Source organism: Lissotriton helveticus, chromosome 2_1, assembly GCF_964261635.1.
Source record: "Lissotriton helveticus chromosome 2_1, aLisHel1.1, whole genome shotgun sequence".
Taxonomy (NCBI): domain Eukaryota; kingdom Metazoa; phylum Chordata; class Amphibia; order Caudata; family Salamandridae; genus Lissotriton; species Lissotriton helveticus.
In genome coordinates this window covers 666,413,053-666,424,881 of record NC_136059.1, presented here as the reverse complement: position 1 = coordinate 666,424,881, position 11,829 = coordinate 666,413,053, and the positions used below count along the sequence as shown (strand labels likewise).

General features: G+C 47.1%; 1 protein-coding gene across 3 annotated transcripts in view; it reads left to right on the top strand.

Moving 5' to 3' along the window:
- The first annotated feature begins 306 nt into the window (after nt 1-306).
- The window catches only part of CETN3 (centrin 3), a 146,030-nt gene continuing 134,507 nt past the window's right edge, over nt 307-11,829 (top strand). Inside the window, exon 1 of one of the 3 annotated variants that reach the window (XM_078675367.1) lies at nt 307-427. The gene's annotated coding sequence lies outside the window, so the exon portion shown is untranslated. Of the gene's footprint in view, nt 500-11,829 lie in introns of all 3 variants that reach the window. The other 2 variants (XM_078675365.1, XM_078675366.1) reach the window with 2 other exon arrangements.

Below are 11,829 nucleotides of genomic sequence, written 5' to 3'. Positions count from 1 at the left end.
CTGAATACAGACAAACACCAAACACACATAATACACACACATTGCAACGCCGGCATTCATTATAGCACGTACGAAGCACACACATGCAGGGAGCTGTGTCGGAATTTAGCCCCTTAATGAAAACTCGTGCTTTCCGAAAAATGAGGAAGCTGGTCTGGGACCGAGAGCGGAGGATCGATGCTGCTCTTTTTTTAAAAGGCAGCGTTATGAATGGGGGCTCTGACCCAGGATGGGCGCGGCTGGACTCGATGAAGAAAGTGGAGTTGGAAAAATAAAGAGACCGATGCCGATCCATCTGTCCCTTTTATGGCCATTGCACTCACGGCGGTCTTCGTTCTTGCCGCAGAAGAATGACGTCACTTTCGGCGCTCCCGGATGTGCGTAGGCTTTTGCAAGAGGAATCCTCCGGCTTCAGGTACATGCAAAGGTGAGAGCTGCTCTCCATTGAGGACCTGCGGTTCGAGTTCCAGACAGCCGGCAGACTGATGGTTTACAGTAGGTGATTTTGGCATTGTGTTCGAGGCAGCTGTGCTTTTTAAAAATGTATTTTAGTATTGTGATGGAGTGTATTTGGCAGTTACCATGACAACAAAGCTTGTTTTCCTTTGCAAGACCTATTCCTCGGGCCATGAGCAGGTCTGTCCGCAGTTGTTTAATGAGTCTAACAATCGGTTTCCACTAAACTAACAGATCGGGAAACATTTAATCAAGATTTTGTCGTTTAGAGGTGCGGGTAACTGGGCAGCCAGATTAGCTAGGTGGCAGCTCTCCTACAGGAATATTTGTGCAAAGGTGGAGGAATGTCCAAGCGGATTGCTTGTCAGCCCTAGCTTTGCTGTGGGAGACTGGGGATCGTGAATCTGTCCTAATTTTTCAGGCAGAATGGGCGGTGGCGTCTGTGCAGGATGTGGTAGTGAGTGGTTTTGGTGCATTCACCATGGCTCAGTGGCAAGATGAGATGTAAAAGGGCAATGTTCTTCAAGAGGTGTTGAAGGAGATTTTTCAGGAAGAAGGTGTCTCACTTGTGTTGGTGACTGGTGTTGGTGACTGATAATGGCACCCAGGTAATTTTGCAATAGAGGACAACGTTTCTTAAATTGTGTGTTATCAGACATTCTCACACGTAACTATATAACCCCCGGGGGAATGGTTTAGTGAAGAGGCTCAACTGCTTTGTGAAGGGTACCATACAGTTGGCCATTGCCAATCAAGAGGATGTGGGAGCCATGGTGAGTGATATGGTGCCGGCGTATCGGACAACTACACATAGTGTGATGCAGATGCATTTGTTTCCAGGATATGCATGGCCGTTTACCAGGCACCAACATAGTTCCCTCTTGGTTGAGCGAGTGGGTTCCGAATGATGGTCAGGTACAACCTGACGGGGTGATTTGCTACAGACTTTATGTAGGTGATTGGGTCAAGGTTCGGTCTGGAAGGACTGTGAAGGGTCTTTCCAAATTTAAGGGTCCATTTCGCATTGTTAAAGCTGGGAAGTCCTCTGTGACTTTAGATAACGGAGAGAAGTGGGATTGTAGGAATGTTGCTCTGTATCAAAAAGGAGGACCGTGCGTAAGGAACAAGGAAGAGGGATGCTCAGGTACTATGCTTCTGAGTGACCATGAGGTGACTGGTGGTGATGGTGATGTGGGGGTGAGTCCGGGTGTGAGAAATGTATACAGTTCTGGTGTTAGTGGTTGTGTGAGGAAGAGTACTGTAGATGCTAGGCAGAGTACCAGGACTCTGAGAACACCCACGTACCTGGAGGACTATGAGATGTGATCCGTGTGGTTGCTGTGGGTTTTCTTGATGGTTGTATTTTATTTATTTTCTTTGTTTTATCCCTTATGTCATCTATCCTTCATTTCTTGTTCTTTTCGGGAAGGGGGTGTGTTGTAATGTCAGTTTGTTCCATGATAAATTGTAAGGGGTACAGCGAACCAAGAATGTCATTTGTTCCTGGCATCTTGGTGTGGGCTTGCTGTTCTGATTAAACCTCTTAAAATCAACTGGAAGTGTGCTGGTGTTATCTTTCATCACAACCTCCCCCTTCTACACTTGACTGTGCTGGAGCTGGGAATCCGATTTAAACAGTTCTATTTCCCTGAACATCCAGGGCTGAACCCTTTTTTATAAATCTTTAGCATGGCAGCTGATGGACATTTGCCTTTGAGCTATAAATCATTCAATATCATATACAATTTCTACTCCAAGTAAAAAATGTGAAGCCGTTCGAAAACCTTTAGTTTTCTAAAAGTATTAGGTTTTCTTTATTAGCAAGCAATTCAGTTATTAATATCAAATTAAGCTGTGCTGCAGAATTTCATAAAGAAACAAATAAGTCAAATACAAAAATACAATCAGTGTGTTAACCAAAGGAAATAGTTCCCTTTTCTAAAGAATTTGGGATGGAGTAAAAGGAGTTGGCCAAACTCGTAAACAGTCAAGTTGAAAGAGGGTGAGATCAAATTTAAGTCTCGCCATAAATCAATCAGATATAGGTTTCCTTCATAAAGAGTGCCTCCAAAAATGCCCGATAGGGTCTTTTAAAGCAAACCCCCCCCCCAAGATTTAGAAAGCAGTACCAAACTGCAAACAGTCAAATCTGGCATGGATCTAGAACAATAGCAAAGGGTCACAAAGTTTCTTCGAGTGCGTCTCCATCAGCATCTGCGTGAATAGAGAGAAGTGAAGGTAGTTCAATTCGCATCCGGTCTAGAGTCATCTAGGAATACGTATACTTATACACTTTGGATATAAAATGTTGCAGTTGATGTTTTATCATCTCCTCCAATCGTCTTTCGGTGTCTTCCTGTGAACTGCCGACTAACAAAGACTTTTTACACTGTAATCTTCATGAATGGACCACTGTCTGTTCTCTGCTAAAGTACGCATCGACTGTGCAATTTGTAAACCCTTTCCTACGGTTAAGACTACATCTGTAACCTTCTAAATTGTACAACTGTATGTAACTAACATTGACTATGCAGAGAAAATGAAACCGATGAATATGTGAGAACATTAGTCGGTGGTGGAATCATCTTTTAAATTAAAGCAAAATATGTTAGATGGAGATAAAGTAACAAATAATGCAACATTTTCCTACATGGTTAGTCTTCTAAGTTTAATTTCAAACAATGAGTTTTTACAGTAAAAAGAGGAAGGAAGGAAAATAAATATAAGCTGTTGTGTTCCGGTAAGAGAAACAAATTGCAATGTAATGAAATATTTTAAGAAGGAAGGAAGAGAAAAAATAATAGATGTGGTCACTGAAGTCACCGATCAAGCGTGAACATTTAACTGTCATTTTCATCTATTTCGTTGAAATTCATTCCTGCATGCAAGGTGGGACATCAAAGACTACATTTGCAGGTGGTACACAGATATTTCCCCTGTACTGATTCCAGGAGCCCCAAATACTGTTCCATTTTCGGGGGCGGCCCCTAGCCAGGTACAAAGTTTTTTCGCGGAACATGCACTAATCCATACTTTCTATCCATCCCTCTATAGTTGGCGGCCTTTGGGATCCCCACTGCTGTGCTATGTTTCGTTTAGCAATCATGGCCCCCAAAGTGACCCATTGGGTCTGTGCAGTGTTCAGGTCAGTAGGCTCCCAAATATTCAGCAAACATCTCCTAGCTTCCGGCAAGAGAGCCACACCCGTAACTTCCTGCATGACATCATGGACAGTACGCCAGTAATCTACCATATATCGACATTGCCATATGATATGGAGGAACGTCCCCAATTGAACACATCCCCGCTGACACAGACCCTCCTCCGTTAAACCCATTCTAATCAGACGTGGACCCGTGACATAAACCCTGTGTAGTATTTTCAGCTGGAACAGTCTCAGCCGTGCCGGAATCTCAACCTTCTTCAGAGAGGAAATTGCCGATTGCCAGTCCTCGTCATCAATTTCAAGGCCATCCCGGGTCCACGTATCTCTCAGTTTTATTAAAAGATCAGCTCTGTGATTAATCAGTTTCTTATAAATAAGAGAAATGGTGCCATCAGGCAGATGTCCATCTAATATGCGATCTTCCAAAGGGGAGAAGTGTGGCTCACTGGTTAGAGGCGGCAGACCCGTAAGCAGAGAACGGCCCGGGACCAGGGTTCGATTCCCGACGCGGCAGGGTCGTGGACCAGGGTCAGCGGACTCGATAATTCTCGCCTCGGTGCCTACTCTAGTCAGAAACCACACTCGGCAACTCTGGGCATCAGCTTGCCTCATCTTCACAACGGCCCCCCCAGACCGCCGGGGATGCTTGGTCGCACCTTAGAGATACTCCTCCGGGAGTCGATTCCTAGCGCTATATAAACCCACAATAAATAAATCTATTAGATAATATTTTAGCTAATATTTTGGGTTCTGAGTTCAACAATGAGATAGGCCTATATGAAGCGCATCTGTTTCTAAGTTTCCCCTCCTTATGTATCACCACTATCGATGCCAGTCTCTGGTCCTGGGGGAGTATACCACAATCTCGGGATTCTAAGAACATATCTCTTAAATAGGGGGCAATCTTGTCTGGTCGAAGTTTGTACAACTCAATAGGAAGACCATTGGGACCCATCGCTTTGCCCGAATTTTAAGAACGCACCGCCAAAGCTACCTCATCTGCGGTAAGCTTACCATCCATGAATTCACGATCTTCTTTAGTCAGACAAGGAAGCTTAATATCCCTCAATAGAAGACACAAATCTTCCTCCGGTCTCTCTGAGACGGAAGTGTAAATACTGCGAAAATAATCAGCGAAACAATTCACTATCCCCTGTGGGTCAGTTATACAAGTCCCACCATTCGCCTCAATCTCTGGAACCACCCGATCAGCTCTATCTTTCTTATCCAACCATGCAATCAATTTACCGGCCTTGTCCCCAACGTCATAGAGACGCCCCTGTTGTTCTCGACTCAGGGCTCTAGCACCGTCCGTAACCAGTGTCCTGTACTCAAGCTGCTTAAGTTGTAAGACATGCAATCTAGCGCGGTCACCTCCTGTTCCAGTTCCATTTCTATGTTAGCTATTTCGGCCTCAACCCTCACTACTTCCTCCTCTTTCTGCTTTTTGACTCCCGCGTCAGGCATAAAGCCTGAACCCGGAGCACAGTCTTAAAAGCCTCCCACAACGATATCGACGAGGAAACTGAACCCTCATTTTCCTGGAAATAACACTCCAATGCTTTCAACAAATTATTGCGAATTTTAGGATTACGCAGGTACCAGGGATTAATTGGGGCCATCCTACCACCCGAACCAGGAGCCAGTTCAATTCTAAGCCAGAGCAGCGAGTGATCCGAAATACCTCTGGCCAGATGTTTCACTTCGGCAATATACGATGCCTGGGCAGCAGGCACCAGAACATAGTCTATCCGAGAGAGACTACCATGAGCGCCAGAGTGGAAGGTATACCGCTGCTGACTAGGATGAAATAATCTCCAGCTATCAGCCAAAACCAGTGCCTCAATAAAATCTGGCAGCCATCTATGGGCTCTCATCACATCCCGCGGCGGGTATCTGTCTAGACCGGCAGAGACTACAGCGTTGAAATCACCACCCAAGATCAATAATCCACTAGGGAGGTCCAGCACAATCTTTCCCAACTCAATAAAAGTTGCAGTCTGTAGACCCGAAGGGACATAAATTGAAACCAGGGAGAGTATGTCGCTCCCAACGTCCTGAAGCAGCAACATATCGTCCCCTCTCGTCTGCAACAACAGATTCCAGTACTAACGGGAGAGAATTCTTAAGAAGAATCCCAACTCCCCGGGACCCGGAAGTGAAGCCAGCATGAGCTACCAGCCGATAGCCTTTCCTATTCATCGCTTTGCATACATTCCCTACCAAGTGAGTTTCCTGAAGTAGAACCACATCGGGGGAATGTCTTTTAAGAAATTGTAAAACCACACTGCGCTTGATTTTATCCCCCAACCCATTCATATTCCAGCTCAATACCCTCAATCCCCTACCCCCCATCACGAAACAGAAAGAAGACCCAACCCTCCTCCGAGTCCCGCACCATATAGAAGCAATCTTTAAATACAATGCCTTGCAGATACACGAACAAAACACAACAAATGAACATTTCCCCCCACAGCCCCCCAAACAGCCCGTTACACTACCCCCCTCCCTGCACCCCTGCTTCCGACTATAAAGCCTCCCCAACTTGCAGTGTGCCTGTCGCCCCCACATCTAGACTAAACTACAAAAAGTAAGTCTGAGGAGGAAAGAGACCCACCGATAGCCCGTTGACCCCCCATATGTACTGCGTTAAACCTCTGATCCAGAACCGTACAACATTACAGCAATAAATCGTTCTCTAGTTTTCCCCAGCTACCAAGACAACAGTACTCATTCTTGCTCCTGCGTACCCCCTTCTTCTTCTCCACTCTGTCTCTGGGGCTCTCGTTGGGTGGACACAGTGTCTAACCAGTCTGCAGCGATCTCCGGCTTATCAAAGAAAGAAACTCTCACTTCATGTTCGATTCTCAGCTTAGCCGGGTAGAGCATGGCGTATTTAAGTCCCATGTCACGAAGCCTTCTCTTCACCCCCATAAAGCTCAATCTTTGCTTCTGGACTGCCTGCGTAAAGTCCGGAAAGAAACTGATGGACGAGTTTTCATACTTCAAGGGGCCCCCCGATCTAGAAGCCTGGAGGATTACGTCTCTGTCTCTGAAATTAAATATTCTTGCTATCAAGGGTCGGGGCGGGACACAGACACGCGGTCTCCCTCCAGGAATTCTGTGTGCCCGCTCGACGGTAAAAAAAATTCTCAGGCCTTTAGGTCCAAGGTGGTTGTTTATTAGACCCTCAACAAAGAGGTCAGCTGCTTGCCCTTCCGCTTTTTCCGGCACCCCAATAATACGTACATTATTCCTCCAGGCCTGCCCTTCAAAATCCTCCAGTCGACGGACAACGAGTTCATTAGAGGCCCTCAGGTTCCGAACTTCAGACTTTAATTCTGTGACGTCATCCGTAAGACTAGCCATTTTAATGTCCAAAGACTTCACTTTTTCACTAGTTTTCGAGAGGTCCGTCCGAATCAAGTTAACCTCAATGGACACAGTGTCCAATTTGTGAGCAAGGGTCTCCATCTTCTGCCCAAGAGAGGACTGAATCCCGTCAATGGCGGCCATCACGTCTTGCAATGTTGGCTCAGCTTCCAGGGCTGAGGCATCTCTTACAATTTCTTGTGCTCTTCCCGGTCCACTGGGCGACCCCTTAGTTTGCGCGTATCGGTCCATGTTGCTTGGCTTGGTCGCCATTTTGGGACAATCTTTATTCGTCGTCCTATTCAGGGAGGCGGCACCTGGGACTCGTCGTTGATGGACAGTATCGAGTCACCTTGTCTTACGATCCTTTTAGGATAGTTGGTCAGTCATCCGTGGTGCCATAGCGCCCATTAAGTCGCAGAGAGACCCAATCGGGCAGCCACATCTGCACGATACGCGGCCAAAAGCCTAGTTTTCCAGTCCTGGGGCCTCCACACGAATAAAATGCCCACACTGCATGGCACACTGACACCGACTGGAGCGTCCGATCACAGAAGTGCACCCAGGCGAGAACAATAGACGTTCCAGTCAAAATCGAAAGTGAAACCAAATGGGGCTGCAAGACCAGACCGGCCACTTCCGGCATTCAGCGCCGTTGTTGTTGAACTACGCCACGGATATTATGCCAACCCAAGCGCCGGGCATCCGAGAGAAACAGGCCGCAAACTCTCTGACCCTCTAAGTCTGGTTTCCGTGGTCCGTTCGGGATGCTATTTTCAATATTCAACACTCCTTCGGTTCCACTGCAAGAAGCACTCCACAGTAGACAGGATTAGTGGTAGGATATATTTGGGGGGCTATGGGGGTCTCTGGAGCCCTGTGCTCACGCGACCATCTTGGATGCGCGCAAAGCTCCTCCCTGCACTCTCAATATTTATGTATTGTTTAGCTTTAAATATGGGTAAATGAATTCTAAATACCGTCCATCTGGACACGAACAGACACGATCCTGATTGTAGTATTGTGGTTATCTGTACTGATTCTCATTGAAAGGGGCCACTGTCTCCAATGGTCTAGATGCTTTGAGCACTTTGCCACTGCTGATCAGTGCCAAAGTGCAAGTGCTCCCTTCGTGAATTGTTATTATGGATAGGTGATTCCATGATTGGCATATTTGATTTACCAGTCAGTCCCTAGAACAGTTCACTATATGTGCACAGGGCCTGTAAATCAAATGCTGCTAGTGGGCCTGCAGCACTGATTGTGCCACCTACATAAGCAGCCTGTAAATGTAATTCAGACCTGCCACTGCAGTGTCTGGGCAGAGCTTAGTACTGCGATGTCAACCTGGCTAATGCACCTCTTGCCAGACCCTAACATTCCTTTTCTTACATGTGAGTCACCCCTAAGGTAGGCTCAATGTACCTCTGTGGGCAGGGTGCAGTTTATGGGAAAGGTAGGACACACCCTGATATTTGTGGCATGTCCTGATAGTGAAATACTACCAATTTCGTTTTTTCACTATTGTAAGGCTATCTGTCCCACAGGATAGAATGGGGAGTTTGCTTATAACATCTAATGAGCATAACTGCCCTTGAGAACAAGATAGGAAAACAAAGTTTGATATGCTTGAACTCAGAATGTTGTGATGCATCTTTTAGTGAGGGTGATTTTTACATTCTGGGTTTGAAAATACCACTTTTAGAAAGTAGGGATTTTCTTGCCTAACCATCCAGTGTGCCTCTGCTAGGTTGTGTATTGACTGTTTGGCCTTGGAGTGACAGGGGCTGGTGATGTGCATTCTGTTCAGACAGCCACTTGGGGGAGGGAGGGCTTAGCTGTGGCCTCCCTTTCCAGGGTGAGTCAGGGCTGGGCCTCACCAGAACGTCAACGTAGGAGAGAGACGGACCAGGAAATAAGAGACCAAGGTAGCCTGATGCTAACTGAACTAAGACATAGAAGAAGTAAGATGGCACCTTTGCGTGCGCACAAGGGGAGCCACGACACGGACGTCCACTGCTCCTCCAGAACGAATAGGACAGACAAACTGACTCGCAGGGAGATAGTGACTCAAGAGGAAGAAGGGCTCTTTGCTTTCCATTGTGCCACCTGTTACCCCGCTGGACCGAGGTAAAGAACCTGTATGATAGACCCTGGCCGGAGGAGGGATCCTTCGAATCAGAGGAAATGGACGCTGTGGTCAGACTGCATCCGGCATGGAGATGGACATCACAAGTTGAACTTCCCCTACATGTTGGATTGCCTAAGAGATAAGATGGAAACGCTGTATTTGGGAGAGACCATTGTAGCTACCCCCAAGCCAAAATGTACCTGCTGCTACAGAAGGGCACGTCAGGGAACATCTATGTGCCGTGGGCTCAGATGGCTAAAGAAGGGTTAAGGACCAAATTGCCGCCCCTGCTGAATGGAGCAGGGAAATGGATCTCCGGTGCTGAAAACACCGCAGGAGTAAACTTGGCGATAGGCGATATAAAGAGTCTGCTAAGTAGCCTCATCGGAAAGCAGACTAACATGGTGTTCGCCCGAGCTTGCATCCAAGCAGTCACTCTGACAAACACCGAGCATGATGGGGCCGCATTCAATTTGTACAGACACTTAATATGGACGACCTTGAGGGAAAGTTTCCATGACTGCCCAGATGTAGGAGGGTTAATGAAACCTCAGGTGACCACAACTGAGTTTCTAGATAGAATGAGGGAACGATGGGGACAAAAGACAAGACCAACCTTGACTGATTTGTGCCCGTAAGTTGCGTTTTATCATAATATCCTCAAGAAGGGGTTTCCCGCAGAGATACAGAGCGGTTTGGACAGCATAGTAGGGTTAGACACCAAACCCTAGTGGGAGATACAAGCTCACATATTTCACTAGCACAAAAAAAACAAGAAAAGGACAGGAAAAGACAGGAGTAAGTCCAGAGAGACACCGCTAAGTTGGTTCTACATAAATTGAAAAAAGCCCGTCCTCGAGGGGGCCACATTGGCCACGAGCGAGCACATGGCCTCAGTCTTGAAGGGAGTTCCACCACAAAACACCAGAGGGTTTCAATTTAGCTATAACGGCAGAAATCAGGGTAGTTTGCAGCAGCCAGATCTTAGAGAATGTTATTGCCACAGAATGGTCCACATGGCTAAAAGCATATCGTGAACAGAGGTCGACAAGCCTGGGCCAGTCCCCGCAAACCCCCCATCCACAAAACCAGCCCAGGGGGACCCAAATGTACCCTACACGTTGCCTCAGGGAAGTCAGTTAGCCACCACACTACCGCAATAGGAATCAGGTAATTGGACAGACTTGTGGCAACCGCAGCAACAGACGGGGAACTCAGTACAACAATAACCCGGTCCACAACCGTGGCAGGTGAGGTTCACTCTGTGGGGAGGCAATGATGTTGCACAAATGCTGAACTCAAATATGCAGTAAGTAAAAAAAAAAAAAAAAAAGCAAACCCTCAATTTCATGTGCACATCAAAATTCACTGTACCAAAACGCAAAAAAGGACCAGTGAGACAACATTAGGATTTGATGCTTTACTTGCGTTCGGGTATTCAGGGATGCTGGATGTGTTTTGTCAATTGGGTATCCTTGTTAGCGCCCAGTATTCAAGTTGCCTGCTGGAGCCTAGGCCCTACTCTGCTGATGATCCTCTTCATGACTGGGCTGGCTGACCACACCCCAGGGTGAGGGCAGTCTGACTGGGACAGGATGGCTACTGTCCAATCCATAAATGCAGGCACCCAGTTCCCTGCACCCACTAGTCAATTAGTATGGGTTCCTATAACGGGATCAAAAGTTCCCCATTCTCGGGCATCCAGCCCGGGACCAAAATTTCTTAATGGTGTGAGGTTCCAACAGTGCCCTCAAAAACCCAGAAGCCTCCCGCAAATGGAGGTCCCCTTTAAGTTCAAAACCACGCTGCCCTCCAGTATCGGAACCAGGTTACCCGTACGTTTCGATAGTGAAGACCCCATAACCTCCACTGCACAAGATTTGACAGGACGCAAAGACCTGCAGGGCGCCAAGTCAGTCGGTAGGGGAGGCCCACCTGAATAACCAACTGTCCCAGTCCATCACCTTTGTGAGACGAGTTTTGATGAGTTCTTGACCGTAAAGTTCCAGAGTGCAGCAATGTTTATCCTCAAACGTCTTCCTAATATCCAAAGCCTGTTCGCCGGGTCATGCCCCTCAAAAATAGTGACAGAAGCATGCCGCCGGTTAGAAGCTCCAAGTCACAGCTAGGAATCGCTGTTTCTAATGCCCAGGAAAAGACGTGGTCCGAGTGAGAGGGCTGCCTGAAAGATTGGGGAACGCAGCTCCCTGCGAGATTAGAAAACAGAAATCTGCTCACTCCTGCATCAGGCCTAGCAATCAGCCAACCCACAAGACCTTACACACATCATCTGGAAAGAGCAGTGTGCCATACTATGACAAGGCAATATCAAAAGCTCACCGAGGCCACAGGACAGCTTTTCAACCACTTCCATTTTTCCCCTGATAAATTACAGTTCACGTGCGATCTAGGAAAGTACCCAAAAGGCCGATAGAAAGAAGCCCAAAGCTAGCCCAAATGTTTCTAGAGAAAAGGACAAAGTCAAGTCATCTGGCGTCACCAGGGAGGGTTACATTGCACGCTTCATGCTGGGACTTAAAGGGTATATATGTGACCTCTGGACAGATTGTGATCGCCAACAACATTCAATTGATACACGCCCCGTCTTTATACATTGCTCGCACACGTGAAGTTCAAAATACACCGCCCATGCCACTAGCACCCCCTATGTACACATTGGAGAAAGAGAGGCTTGCGAAGCCCA